The sequence below is a fragment of the Phyllostomus discolor genome, chromosome 6 (genome assembly GCF_004126475.2).
Source record: "Phyllostomus discolor isolate MPI-MPIP mPhyDis1 chromosome 6, mPhyDis1.pri.v3, whole genome shotgun sequence".
NCBI classification, from domain to species: domain Eukaryota; kingdom Metazoa; phylum Chordata; class Mammalia; order Chiroptera; family Phyllostomidae; genus Phyllostomus; species Phyllostomus discolor.
Window position 1 is genome coordinate 7,885,745 of NC_040908.2, and position 13,888 is coordinate 7,899,632.

The 13,888-nt window shown below is 48.4% G+C and overlaps 1 protein-coding gene across 3 annotated transcripts in view; it reads left to right on the forward strand.

Moving 5' to 3' along the window:
- The window catches only part of KCNS3 (potassium voltage-gated channel modifier subfamily S member 3), a 31,503-nt gene that overhangs the window by 6,338 nt on the left and 11,277 nt on the right, over positions 1-13,888 (forward strand). The window contains exon 1 of one of the 3 annotated variants that reach the window (XM_036027676.1): positions 11,234-11,433. The exons of the other annotated variants lie outside the window; for them this stretch is intronic. The gene's annotated coding sequence lies outside the window, so the exon portion shown is untranslated. Of the gene's footprint in view, positions 1-11,233; positions 11,434-13,888 lie in introns of those variants that run through there. 3 annotated transcript variants of the gene reach the window in all.

Consider the following 13,888-nt stretch of genomic DNA (forward strand, 5'->3'; position numbering starts at 1 on the left):
ATGAATTTGTGGTTGTGGGAAATGAGAGTTTAAATAGGACCATAGCCTTGAAAGTTACTCCAAAGGTCAGTTAAGACATTTGCTGCCTCTTGAAGACTTCTTCCACGAATGCTGACATATCCTGGCAAATAATTAGTGTGTTGAGATAAATAAATGTCAGAATACTAACATTTTGGACTTGAGCATGCTTACATTTCTTACTTGCGTTCTTGCGTGGACTGGTTTGGCTTTCTGAAGCCCTGATTGACATGCCCAGGTGAACCTGAAAGCATTTCCTATTATTTACCTAAGGTAAAGAATTTAATTGATCAAAGAGATGGGAGAACTCGGTGGTTAATGTCTGTGGTTTGCAGATGTGGATTGAGAGAAGACACTTGGATTCTGGCAGGGTTATTTCAGCATTTTCATCTGTGCGGTCGATAAATCATACCTTCTGGGCAGTGTTTTTCTTGTGGGTTTGCTAAGATCCCAGGTGTCTAAGTGTGGTACCCTCCTGAAGCCACTGACATAAGACTGCCACCACCTGCCCTCCTCCCCTTGGTGATAAGACATTGCCTGGCCAAGATTTGGCCCCAAAGTGTTTCAGGGTTGCACCTTCTTGGGGATTTTTGTCTCCTCTGGGCTAAAAGCATGAACTAAAGTGTCATTATGTGGCAGTGTCATCTATCATCTATCTATCTATCTATCTATCTATCTATCTATCTATCTATCTATCATCTTTGTCAAAGGATATGTAAAAGGTATCGAAATCCCTGTATCTTCTCATCATCTCCTTAAATCACAAATCCTGCAGTGTAGCCTGAGTATGGACGGTCACTCGATGCCTTAGCAACTTTACCTTGTAAGCCGTGTCCCCAGGCTTCTCGATCCGGTCAGAAATCGAATGTCAGCATGGAGCATCCCTTCAGTGGCGAGCGCTGAGCTGTTGTCTCCTAGCTGCTCCAGACTTACCCCGGGGAAGCTGCACGCACTGTGTCTTCTCACCTTAGTGTCTTTTATGTGGGCCTTGAAGTACAGAGTACAGGGGCCAGACTTACGTAATGTGGCCCGAAACCCTAATGGGTTTCTTTTCCTCTCTTTTCACTGGCCAATTCTATCACCCACATCAACAGTTCAGAGCACACTAGCAGGCCCTAGTTTGCAACCTTTCATTTGTAAGTTAGTGTCAGCAACTTGGAAATTATGCCATTTCAGCATGACTAGATGTGGGGGGTAGGTGTCAGACTGCCCGGCAAATGCGGTTTGGTCATCAGGAGCGGGAGGCTGGGTGGTTCGGAGTTAGGTGGAACTCCAGGGTTGGGGAGGAGGTGGAGCGCTCTCCCCCGGGACTGGGGGTGGGCCCTGCCGCACGGGCCTATCCGCACAGGTGCACGCTCTGGAGAAGACAGCGCTCCTTGGTGTGGGCTGCTAGCTGACGGCACAGAGGGAGCCAGGGCACACAGAGGTGCCATGCTGGGGATGGAGGGTCAGTTTGATGAAACGAAAAAGGAGTTCTGGATATGGGCGGTGGTGACGGTTGCACAGCATTGTGAATGCATTTAATACCTCTGAATGGTACACTTAAAAATGATTAAGATGGTCAATTTGGTGTCATGTATCTTTTACCACAATAAGAAAATTGAAAAAAGCCCTGGCTGGCGTAGCTCAGTGGATTGAGCACGGGCTGGGAACCAAAGTGTCCCAGGTTCGATTCCCAGCCAGGGTACATGCCTGGGTTGCAGGCCATGACCCCCAGCAACCGCACATGGATGCCTCTCTCTATCTCTCTCTCTATCTCTATCTCCCTCCCTTCCCTCCCTAAATAAATAAATAAATAAAATCTTTAAAAAAAAAGAAAATTGAAAAAAAAAGAAAGAAGTTGAGATTCCAATGCTATGATAGAGTTTTCTCAAATATTTTCGTCTCAGGACCTTTATATACTTAAAAATGACTGAGAGTGCCCAGAAGCTTCTGCTCATGTGGGTGATAGCTGTTGGTATTTATATATTAGGAAGGAGAACAGATACATACATTTTAAAGTATTCATGTATTAATTCATTTAAAATACTAATCTCATCTTTTTCAAGGCAAAGCTATTGTAAGAGTGGCATTGTTTTATATTTTTATGAATTATTTATTGTCTGGCTTAATATGAGACTCTGAGATTCTTAAATTTGCTGCTCCATTTAGTGTGTGTTCTCACACATCATATACCCTCTGGAAAGCTCCATTGGACACTTGGGGGAGGACGACAATGAAACGGGAAAATGACATCTTAGTTTATCATGAAAATAGGCTTGATCTCATGGACCATTTAAAGGGTCTTAGGAACCCCAGGTGGCCTCTGATCCCATTTTGAGAATTAGTGGTATAGAAGAAATCCACAGACAAGGTAATTTTTTGTTATGTTGTATGTTTTAGCCTCTTTGCATCTAATATCATCTGAGTTTGAACTTCAGCAATTCTGTGTATTACTTCTATGATTTCAAATAAAAGAACTAGAGGAACCCTTCAAAAAAAAGTCCCACATTTTTTTCTGAGTTTATAGAACAAACAATGGCCATCTTCCACACGAATGGTGTTTGTACTGTTTTATCGTGAATGCCCTCGAGGTAGGCTGGTGCGGAACTACTTTGAGTTTCCCTGGCTCAGCTCACGTGGGTACAACTCACAGACGGGGACACCTCGAATGTGAAAACTGGGTGAAGAAAGCCATGTTTCGCTCCAGGGCATGCAAAGTTTGTTTGTTTTTTTTTTCCCCAGAATGCATTCCTGTTTCCTGTGGAGTGAGGACTTTAAAAAAAAAATCCTCACCTGAGGATATGTTTATTGATTTTAGAAAGAGAGGAAGAGAGAGAGAAACATCGATATGAGACAGAAACATCAATTGATTGCCTCCTGACACCCCAAACAGGGCTCAAACCCACACCTAGGTGTGTGTCTTGACTGGGGATCAAACCCGTGACTCTTTGGTGTACAGGATGACGCTCCCACCAACTGATCCACCTGGCCAGGACCCGTGCAAACTTCCTTTCAGTATCTCAGGTGGAAAGCCTGCACCTGTCCAGAGAAGGTGCCTAACCTGGTCTCCTGGGCTGGGTTGTGAGCTGTCAGCCATCTGTGCTCTGCTTGCTGGGGGACGCTGGGGGACACTGGGGGACACTGGGGGCCGTGAGTGCTCATCAGGGGGTCTCATCGCCTCTTCTGAGCTCTGTCCCACCTCGTTCTTCCTGTGTGGAGAACTCGGACACCTAGGGAATGGACTGGGAAAAGCTGGGGTATAAGAATTCATTTTAATAAGTCAAATAGAAATCCTTTTCACTTGCATTGCCTGGGGATCTCATTATTTTATAATTCTTTTCATGTTGATGAAGTGTGGAGCTGCTCGTAGCAGGCAGTGCTGGGCAGAACATTAAAACGTTCTAGCATGGCTTCCCCGGGCAGAATGGGATCTTTGTGAAAGCATCAAGACATTATTTTCTACTTCCTAAATAATGGATTAGATGTTCTATCAACCATCACATTTGTTTTACTATGTCTTTTAAAAAGTTTAGTAAAGCTTTTTTTTTTTCCACCCCGTGAAATAGTCACTGTGGCAACTTACTACAGCAAAGAGCACTTGGCTCTTGGAGAATCTTGTTGAAAATATGCTGAGGATTTGTGATTTGGCAACAGCACTCGGTCGCTTCTAACAGCCATAAATGCTCCTCTACAAGCCTTCGGAAATGGCTTCACGTGCCGGGTGCTCAGACTGGGTACAGAGAAACACTAGTCGGCCAGGCAATCCACCCTGGGGTCCGGGAGCCCCCAGGACAGGCTGTATGATGCGAAGATGCCCCCAAGCAGCCTTCTCCGATCTATTTAGAGCAGGAAAATCCTAGTCTTCTACCCTTAAGGGAGCATTCATTTAGTCTTATTTCCACCAGACATCTCCCTCCTCCTGTCTGCTGTGTGCCAGACGTCGAGATCACGGGGTATCGGTGATACTGCTGCCAGCCGGGGCTCTGCCAGCGCAAAGAAGAGGTGCCTGTTCGCACTAGACGTGTGTGCACGAGCACGTGTGTGCGGTACCTCCGAGGAGAGTGTCCTGCAGGCAGTCCCACTGGAGCTGACTTCTTGCAGACAGAACTGAATTCACTGGAAAAGAAGGGAAGAGAGGGAACAGCTTCACTGAGGTTTGGAAACGAGGGTGGGGATGGCAAACAGTCTGACGGGGCTGTGGCAGAGGGCTCTGAAGCAGGTTGGTGGGCGCTGGGACCAGAGAGCCAGGCAGCCACGTTCTTGCTTGAAATCCGAGGAGTTTGGACTCCATCCTGAAGACACAAGGGGGCCACTGAAGGTTTATGCAAGGTATTGACACATCCTATTTGTGGTTTAGAGAAGTCCCTCTGGCCACCTGTGGAGAGGGAAGGGGTGTTAGTGAGACATGGGACAAAGTGATGTCATTGTCACTGCTGTCAATGGCTTATCTCCTAGAGTGCCTGGAGATCACCTCTGTCATCCGGATAGTTAATTTGGCCTGTTTCATGATTCCTGAACTTCCTTAATCTTCTAAATTCTCTTTATATTGTATTTTAAGGCCAACCGTGGAGAACTCTCTGGGAAAGTTGAATGGAATTGTTGGCCACACACCTGTTTTCCTCCTCCCGAAGCGCCCTCATTCCCTCCGGGTAACGGCCCCTCCCTGTTTGAATGTTGTCTTGGTGGAATAGTAAACGCTAACGATGTCCCTGGCGGTTCCTCCTGCCAGCTTCTTCTGGTCCCAGCCCCGGGGGGAGGGCAGATGGCACAGGCTCAGCCCAGCCTGTCAGGTGCTCTGACGGTTGAGTGACTCGGGATGGCAGAGGCCACTGAACGTGTTCCTTCCTTCACTGACCCCTGGACCAGACCTCTTCTTCTATGAGTAGTTTCTGCGTCCAGGGCCTTCCCAAGTGCCCTGGCTCCTGCCCGATTCCAGGTGTGGTCTGCAGACTTCTCTTCTACCCTGAGAGCCTCAGGTCAGCTTCTGACAAAAGCTGCATTTGCTCAGCCAGCCACACAGTTGCTCTTGCTTGTATCCACAGAACCCCAAAGAGATGTGGGTAATGTCCAAAGGTCTTCCGTCACGCCCTTAGTAAAAAGTAATCTCGTAGCCGTCTCAGGTGGTTTTGGAAAGCGAACAGGGAGCGAACAGGAGGATGGTGTTTGCTGAAAGGGGGTGAAGGATGGACTGAAAGGGGCGTGGAGACCAAGGTGCTGGCCTCCCGGCCTTGCTGCCAGTGGTCCTGCTGCTGCCGGAGGCTTTGCCATAGATGGGTCTGCCTGCGGGGGTGGGGGAGGGGGGGAGGGCATGGAAATAACATCAAATACATGCAGCAAATTCTGCAAACTTAGAATTCCAGTTCTTACTCAAATGATACTCCGGGCTTGGCAATACTTAATGGCAAAAATAATAAAAATAAATATTTATATAGCACTTATATTAAGTGCTGGGTATTGTTCTAAATGTGACATGAGTATTATCTCATTTTATTGTCGTTATAATGCTTTGATATATGTATTATTATCTTTTATCATATTAAATTATTCTATCTATCTTTCTACCTAAATAGATGAGGGAACATCAAAGAGAGGCTTTAATAATTTACTCGAGTTGTACAACTAGAAAGCAGTAGAAAAAAATCCTGTGCATTTCCGAGGGTAACGTTAGGTGGCGTGAAGAATGACCCTGAGGGTGAGGAGTGGGCACGGGTCTGAGGCAGGGGGACTGTTGTAGTGAACTGTGGAGCAAGACTGAGCGTGTGGGCTACACAGAGGCAGGACGGATAGGATTTGAGGGGCCTTCAGGCCTGGAGGATGGAGGGAAAGCATGGGCTGTTTTATTTTGAGGTCGGGCCACTCACATGGACACGTCCAGTGGGCAGTTATGGAGGTCTGGATGGCAGCAGGGAGCCCTGAGGGGCGAGGCACACGCCTGGGCTCCAAGTTGTTGGGTGAAATCCCCAGGAAGGGGAGCAGCCTGCCAAAGGGGAACCCAGGGGGGTGAGTGGGGAGAGGAACCAAATTGGAGGCCAGCAGATCGTATCCAGGCTGTACGTTTCTTTGATTCAGCTCATAGTCTTTAAACATTACAGACCGTAGTTGCCAACATGTAAAAACAGGGAAAGTTCCCATAAACATGAGAAGGGTGAGTGTTTTTACAGACTGGGGATCCGACCACCCGATGCCCACAGGTGAGGCTGTGTGAGCCCCTTCTGGCCAGGTGAGTGTTCTCCAGCTTGTCACGATGGCCATGTGTCCTCCTTTTTCATTTTGGGCCCCCCACCCCCCGGCCCCTGCAGGCATTTTATTTTTTATTTTGTGACCCCAGATTTAAGGTTTGGGAAGCGGAAGCAGACTTCCATGGGAAACCAAGCGTGAGTAATGAGACGAGAGGGTCAGGTTACTGCAGGGCCGGGCAGGTCGGCTGCGTTGGGCAGGTGAGTCACAATGCCCATGGGAACAGGCCTTTGGATTTGGTGACCTGGTGGTGCCCTTCGCAAAAACACTTAGTGCAGCACTGGGGCAAGGATTGTAGGAGAAGAAGGGAGGGCATGTGTAAAAAGTGATTTCAAGAAGCTGTGTTGCCAAGAGGAATCTGGGAGTCTTTGATTTTGTTGTTTTTTCATCAGCGAGTGGCTTGAGCATATCTATCTATATAGGGATGCCTGGGATATAAAATAGTCATTTCCTTATTCGTCCTTGACTTACATGTTATAACTCCGAGGAGTCCAGTCGTAGCTCTGGTTGTTCTTATTCAACAGAGCACCCCCGGGGTGTAGAGTGGACTGAGGGGCTTCCTATGCCTGGGAAGACGGCCCAGCTAGCCTCAGATCTGACCTGTGTCAAAGGTATCTTTGCTATTTTAGTATGTGAGCAGCAGTGCCTTAAAGTGGGCAATCCTGCATGTTTCCCAGAGGCGGGAGAAGCCCAGCCGTGCCCACACGGTGATTTGTCGTCTCCGTTTACTCCTGTGTTTCAGTACTGCCCGTTGCCCTTTGTCCTTGGCCGAGTGGTATCCGTGGGGCGATCTCATCAACCAGCATCATTTCTATTGCATTCGGGGTTAGTGCTTGTATTGGTTTTCATGCCACCTGCCCATTTTCCCATTGAGTTTTTTTTGTATTTGTTTTATGGTGTAGCTGGATCCCATAACTTACTGCGTGTGAATATGTGTGTGTATGTGTGAGAACACATCTATCTACTGTTCGGTGAAAACTCTTTTTATTAATGAAAATCAGCGTCTCCCTTCTGCCGGGGCTGATAAATGAGCTCCTGTGCTTCTGCGGCCACCACGACTTCAAAAGCACACACTGGCTCGGACTGTTTTCTCTCAGTGATGCGGTGGTCGAGAGAGATATTAAAATTCGACGTGGAATGGGAGCAGCCAGTAGCTGTCCCTCACCCTCATCCTAGCAACTGTCAGCCAATTAATTAAGGAACCCATTAATGAATTCACCCAATAATTTTTAAGAACACACTATGTGTTACACGAGGTGCTAGGCACTGAGGATATGGCATCGCATGAGAGAGACAAAAACTCCTGCCTTTGTGGAGCTCACATTGGAGAGGGGAAATGAGATATAAATAAGGGGAAAAACTAAAGTACGTGTCTTTAAGTGTATTTTAGGAAGTGATAAATGCTAAGAGGAGGAAATAAAGCCAGGAAGGTGATAGGAGCCATTTCCTTGGGGGGTATTTCATATAGGTTAACCAAGGAAGGCTTCGTTTGGAAGATAACCTTTGAGTAAAGACCTGAAGGAATCTAGGAAGTGGGCCGTGCAGTCACCTGGGGGAACAGCATCCGGCGGCATGGGGATGGAGATCGGCCAGTGCAAAGGCCTGGAGGCAGAAATGTGCCTCCCCGGGCACAAGGACTAGCATGTAGACCAGCATGCCGGCTGGGAATGGAAGTGATTTCCCCTCTGGAACACGGATAATCCTCCCTGAAGGCAGGAACTTTTGCCAGTCTTATACCACCCCACATCCCGGGTATGAATCCAATTGTATGGAAACACAGTTATCTATTAAAACCAATTTATGCTTTAGCTTTATACATGCTTCTGTAGTAGCTCATTGAATAAGATCTAGCAGTCCGTGTGGGACCACTCTGATTGCAAAGTAATAAAGAATATACATGACATTTTGACGGACCTGGAACAACTCTTTTATGGTATGAAACACTCTCTCGAATTTCTATTGGGACAAAAGCACAGGCATTGCTAATACTGCCCTGCACCACTGCCTGCATTTTTAACAAGAGGAAATACTAAGTTTCAGGTAGAGGTTAGTAAAACATCAAGATTATTTTCCTCCGTGAAGTTCAAGGGCCTCCCGAGTTCTCCCTACAGACCCTGCGTTGTCAGGTGGAGAGGAGATTCAGTGGGGTCCGAAAGAGAAGCGGGGTGATGGAGTGAGCGCTGCGGATGGTTCTGCCGCGGTGCCGTCTGCACTGCAGTCGGCAGGACCGGAGTTCCCTGCCTTCCCTGCCCGTCACTGCATTTCCTGGTGGACCGCTGTGCCCACAGGCAGCCTCACAGTGGTTTGATTTCTAGCAACAGTGATAGCTCCAAGAGGTGTTTTTTTAGCATCTGTCTGATTCCTTGTGGCTAACTCGTTCAGGAGGCCTGGGGTACGGTCCCCTCGTTCAGCACACTCACACACAGTCTGCTCCCCTTCCCTGGGGACCTCTCTCAGCTCGGCCGTGCCTGGCTCACAAAGGTGTGGGTGGTCGAGGCAGAGTGCTTGACATTCTGAGAAGAAACGATCTGTATAAATATCTCTAGGTCATAGGGCTCCATCCTGGCCATCCCCCAAGCTTTCTAGTCCCCACGTCTCCGCACGTGTTCTTTCCACTCCTTGGAGAAGAGCTTCTGACTCTTACCTGTGTCCTTAACTTGTCCCATACTGATGGGACCCTCGGACCCTCAGGGCTCAGTGCAAATGTCACCTGTTCATGTGGTTGTTCCTAATTCCCTGTTCTGGAAGGACTCTTTATGGCTCTAAACTTCTGCAGCCCCTTCTGAGCCCCTCCCCTCGCAGTACCCAACAGAGTCACCCTTGTAGTGCGTGTGGTCACTTCCTTACCTGTTTATTCTCCTAGGGAGCTCTTCTGAGTTCCTGTAAACCCTGAGGGCAGGAGCCATGCTGTCCTGGGTTCCTTATAAGTTTCAGGACAGTGCCTGCCATGATGCAGAGGTGACAGGACAGCAGAAGCTTATGGTTCCTACAAGTGACGTAGGATCGTGTCGGCTGAAGAGTCTGTCTTACCCAGATCTGTGAGCTCACTCGATGTCTAGACCCTTCCACCCTCCCTGCCCCTGCAAATACCAAAGCTGCTTAGGATTTTTTTCCCAAGTAGAAATAACTATTTTCTTAAGTGTTTTATATTACTTGCAATGATTTTCACATAACGTTGAGAGGTACAGAGTAGAAAGCAAAAATCACCCCAAATTCCATCACCCAGACAGAATGCATTTAACGTTTTGGTGTGTATTCTTACAGATTTTTTTTTTCATTTTATCAAAGTAGACACCTTTTGTAAGGATCGGATCATGCCATATATTGTATTAAGTACTGTCTTCATTTCTTCAGCATGCTGTGACTTTTGGGCGGTAGAGCGTGGTGGTGAAGAGAATGGCTCTATAGCGCTATCGTTTGAATTCAGACCCCCAGGCAGTCACATCAGAGCTGTAGATTCTGGAGAGTTAGTTAGTGAAAGAACACCTCTATCTACCAATTACTCTGTGGGTAAAAGGAAGGCAGTGAAAACACGGCCTGTCTGAAGGTGGTGAGGGTCAGGTGGGCTCGGACATGCAGACGCTGGGCAGGCCCGACTCTGTACAGGGGCTCTTACCATCACTGCTTCAGTGTCTTTAATGGCCGCAGTCTTCTGTCGCAAGGCCACCTTCCAGTCCACGTGATCACGCCCGTGATGATGGGCATTTAGGTTGCCTGGCTTTTTGCTCTGATGAATAATTAAGGATGCAGGAAACATCCTTGCCACGTACCCCCGTGCACTGGTCTGATTTATGTCCTCAGGGTCCGTTCCAAATGTGTACCTGTGGGATTTCCTGATGTGCATTGCTACTCTGTCCTGCAGAGGCTTCCTTTAACTGGCTTGCACGCCCGTCATCGTTGCGTGATGTATGTTTCCCCCTGTATCCTCGGGGACCGCTTGCCTTCCCTTCCTCTTTCTATGACTGCTGCTGCGGGCTGTTTGGTGCCTCGGCCACTGAGCACGTGGGAACAGATGAGGCTGAGCACAGGGTCTAAAGCCCTTAGGTGGGCTGATGTGCGCACAGTTTCCTGGCCGAGGGCAGAACCTCTGCTTGAGGCCAGCCCTCCTGCTGGGCGACTCCTGCAAAGTGGAGGGAGCCAGGGGTGGGGCATTCCTTCCTGGGGCCAGTGGAGGGGCGGTGGTCGCATGGGCCACAGAGGGGGGCCCAGGGCCCTGCGGACTCATGGGGATGACCACGTGGGGGACAGTGGTTGTGTGGTTTAGCTTCCTCCCAGGAGGCGCACACCCTTCCACAGGACTGTCTTTCTGCCGATTGTCTTGGTGGCCGCCTCCCCGGGCCCCTACAGCGGGTCGTCTAGAGACACAGAACCGGAGGGGAGGAAAGTGGTGCGTGGTTCCCCGTGCTTCCCGCAGTAGGGATTCCTGGCATTCACTCTTTCTGGATAGCCAAGAGAAATATAATTTATATTAACTTTTTAGATATAATTTAGAGGTACTACGTTGGAGAGCACTTTCTGAGTTTTCTCTCTGGAGACCAGAACTTTTAGAAATTTATTTTTAATCCCTGAATATATTCCACTCCGAGAAGTTTTCATTTTCTCCTTAAGACAGATAAAAAATTTTAAAAAATTATTGTAAATTCAAGGATTTCTCATATTTTAATGCACTTCTTAAAATTTGACAATTTGGAAAAAGTTAGGGCAGACATATTCTTAGTAATCTGTCTGAGTCACCTTGAAGGTATCGTATTATTCTCATTGCTTTGAATTATTGACTTTTAATATAAGTGTAATTTTTCTGGCACTCTAAATCCAATTATGGTGGTCTGGTTGTGATATTTTAATTTTATTTAAGCAAAATCCTGGACCACAATTCTCATTAGTTGGGCAACATAGAGGTAGGGTTGAATTTCAGCTTTCATTATTATGATTATTATTTAATTTTAGATTTTATTGAACATTGGCTTGTGATGGATGAATAGAGGCAAGATTACACAACAGAGATGTATCTGCGTGATCCCTGGGAGTCTGATGCATCTCCACAAGGCTGGAGCTTGGCGGGGAGTCGGTGTGGTTAGCCAGAGCCCAGCATCTGCGGAGAGCCGGAGCAGCCCACAGCTCCAAACCTGCATTAGTGCCCGTGCGTCATCCTGGCCCAGTTGGTGTTAGCAGGTAGAAGACAGACTCTCAGAGGACGTCACTGACCTTTTCTCTAGACTCAAATTGCATGGAGTGTGCTTTGCGTTTCAATAAGAGGCTAACCTTCGTTTTATCTTTTCTCATTTGCCAACCTTTGCTTGTGTGACACCCAGAAACGACATGACTGAATTCCAAAAGATCAGGCATTTGGGGGGATAGCCCCAGCTCCTGTCAGCGGATAAAGTGTCAGCACAATCTGTCATTCTGGGCTTCCTGGACTTAAACAGCCACCAAACATGGGTCTGTGGTCCTTTCAGTCTACTTTAGAGCAGTGGTTCTCAACTGGAGACGATCTGTCACAACCCTGGGGGCAGAGAGGAGACACGCTACCAGCATTAAGTGGGGTAGAGGCCAGGGATGCTGCTACCCGTCCTACAGGGCATAGGACAGCCTCTGCAAGAAAGAATTGCCTGGCCTCCAAATGCCAGTAGGGCTGAGATGGAGAAACCCTGCTGTAGAAGTTTGCAAGACTAGCATGTCTCCAGGGAAGCTGGCTGGCTGCCACGAGGGTGCCCAGAGGTGCCACTTACCTGGAAATCTTATCACAGGTCAGGCTTAGGCTTGCAACTTGGCAAACTCTCTTTCCAGCGTCCCAGAGCTGATCAGACTCTAGGAGGTCGACTTGCTAGAAACCCATAGGAAACTGAGCAATAACCCTTGTCCTGCCTTACGAGTTTCCCCAGGCCATAGCACTAGTGGATGGAGTGAGCCGAATGTGCGTGCTGGCTGCATAGCTCATATGTTCCCTGTTGGCAAAGTATCCGGGGACCAAAATCATCAGGAGGTACCTCCAGGAGCCCAGAATCAGAACAAGGGGAAATTTGGGGGTTATCTCATGCTACCCAGAATTCTGAGGTCTGGACACTGAAACTTCCACTCAAGACGAATCCCACTGGGGTTGGCGAGACTGTGTCTTTAAGATAAGACTGTCTTTGAAAGTACTGGGCTGGCTCTTGGTGACCAGTGTTGATCCTTTGCACTTCGCTTCCATTGCTGACCAGCTTCCTTTCATGATCTATATTGATTCTTCTCATTGATTTACTATAGCCTGGCCACCTTGGGGGAGAGGAATCGGTCCGTAAAAAATGTGTCAAGCGCCATTAGGTACTAGAGATAATCAGTGTGAAGACTGATATTAGGACATGGTCCCTAACTGGAGGCTTTCTCAGTCTAGCGGGTGGCACCGAGGTGACAACATTTTAGAAGAATGTGAGCAGGGCAGTGACCGGTCCAGTCAGGATTCTGTGCGAGTACAGGTGACACATATCTGTGCTGTCCTGTCACTTGCGGTGTCTGCTTTAATCTCTCAGGTCTCAGGCACCGATGACATCATTTAAAGTTTGGAGGGAACCTTATTTCTGTGATTCTGAGTCCGGGAAGCAGGGCCCAGGGGCCATCCCTCTCCTGTGCACTGCCTCCTTGTCTGTCTGATATCCTCCGTTCCGTTCCAAGACCGGATGTCTGGTCTGTGGATGATGAAAGGGTCCGACGTGCCACCTTCGCTTCACCGTTCCGCCCCCAGTGATGGAGGCGGCTGCTGTGTCCGTTCTGAGTGATGCAGCCAGCCCGTCAGGAAATACGGCCGTGCCGGAGGGGAGTGCAGAGCCCATGCGGACAGTGTCCCCTTTGATTGCGGAGAGAGGAATTCTGCAGAGATTGAGCAGCCCTTGCGTGAACCCGATGTGTTTTGCCAGGATCCTGATGAATCACTCAGCCAAGCCAGAAACCGGCTTCTGCGCTCAGTCACAAACGATACTCTCTGCTTTGATCGGTGGCCCACGGAGAGAGAACGGCAGGAACACAGAGAAATCGGACTGTGAAGCAGGACCGGGAGAATGCATCTGATGTGCACATTTTTATTCCCCAGAGCCTGCTGGTTCGGGGCATGTGCTGCCCATGGCTCTCTGTCCTGCCTTAACCTTCCCCAGCAGCTTAACACGATCTTGACTTTCTATACTAATTGAGACCAGGCAGGCCTACCTGCCCTGGAATTCAGGCTCCGACACTCGTTAGGTGTGGGACTTTGGGCAAAGGGCTTCTCTGAGCCTTCACGTCCCACCTGTGAAAATGGGAATGACAGCATTTACCACTTACAGTGGTTGAGGACAGAGGTGACATGTGTGAAACCCCTGAGAAGGTTCCTGGAATGGTGTGGGGACTCGGAAAGTGCTAGTTATCATTTTCTGTGGGGAAGGTCGTGCTTAGAATGAGAATGCCCCAAGAGGGGTGTGAATTGACATCCATTCACACCTAGAGGTATGACTAGTATTATATTCCCCGCTCCCCCTCCAAACTCCAGCTGTTTTGGACAGGAATCACAGTCATGGGACATGAGGCAAGGCACAGAATCCTGAGTTTTGGAGAGAGGGAGAGAGAAAGGGACAGGCCGGCATGTAGTTCATTCACCAGACATTGACGGAAGGCCCACTAGGTACCCGTTTCTGTAAAAAGT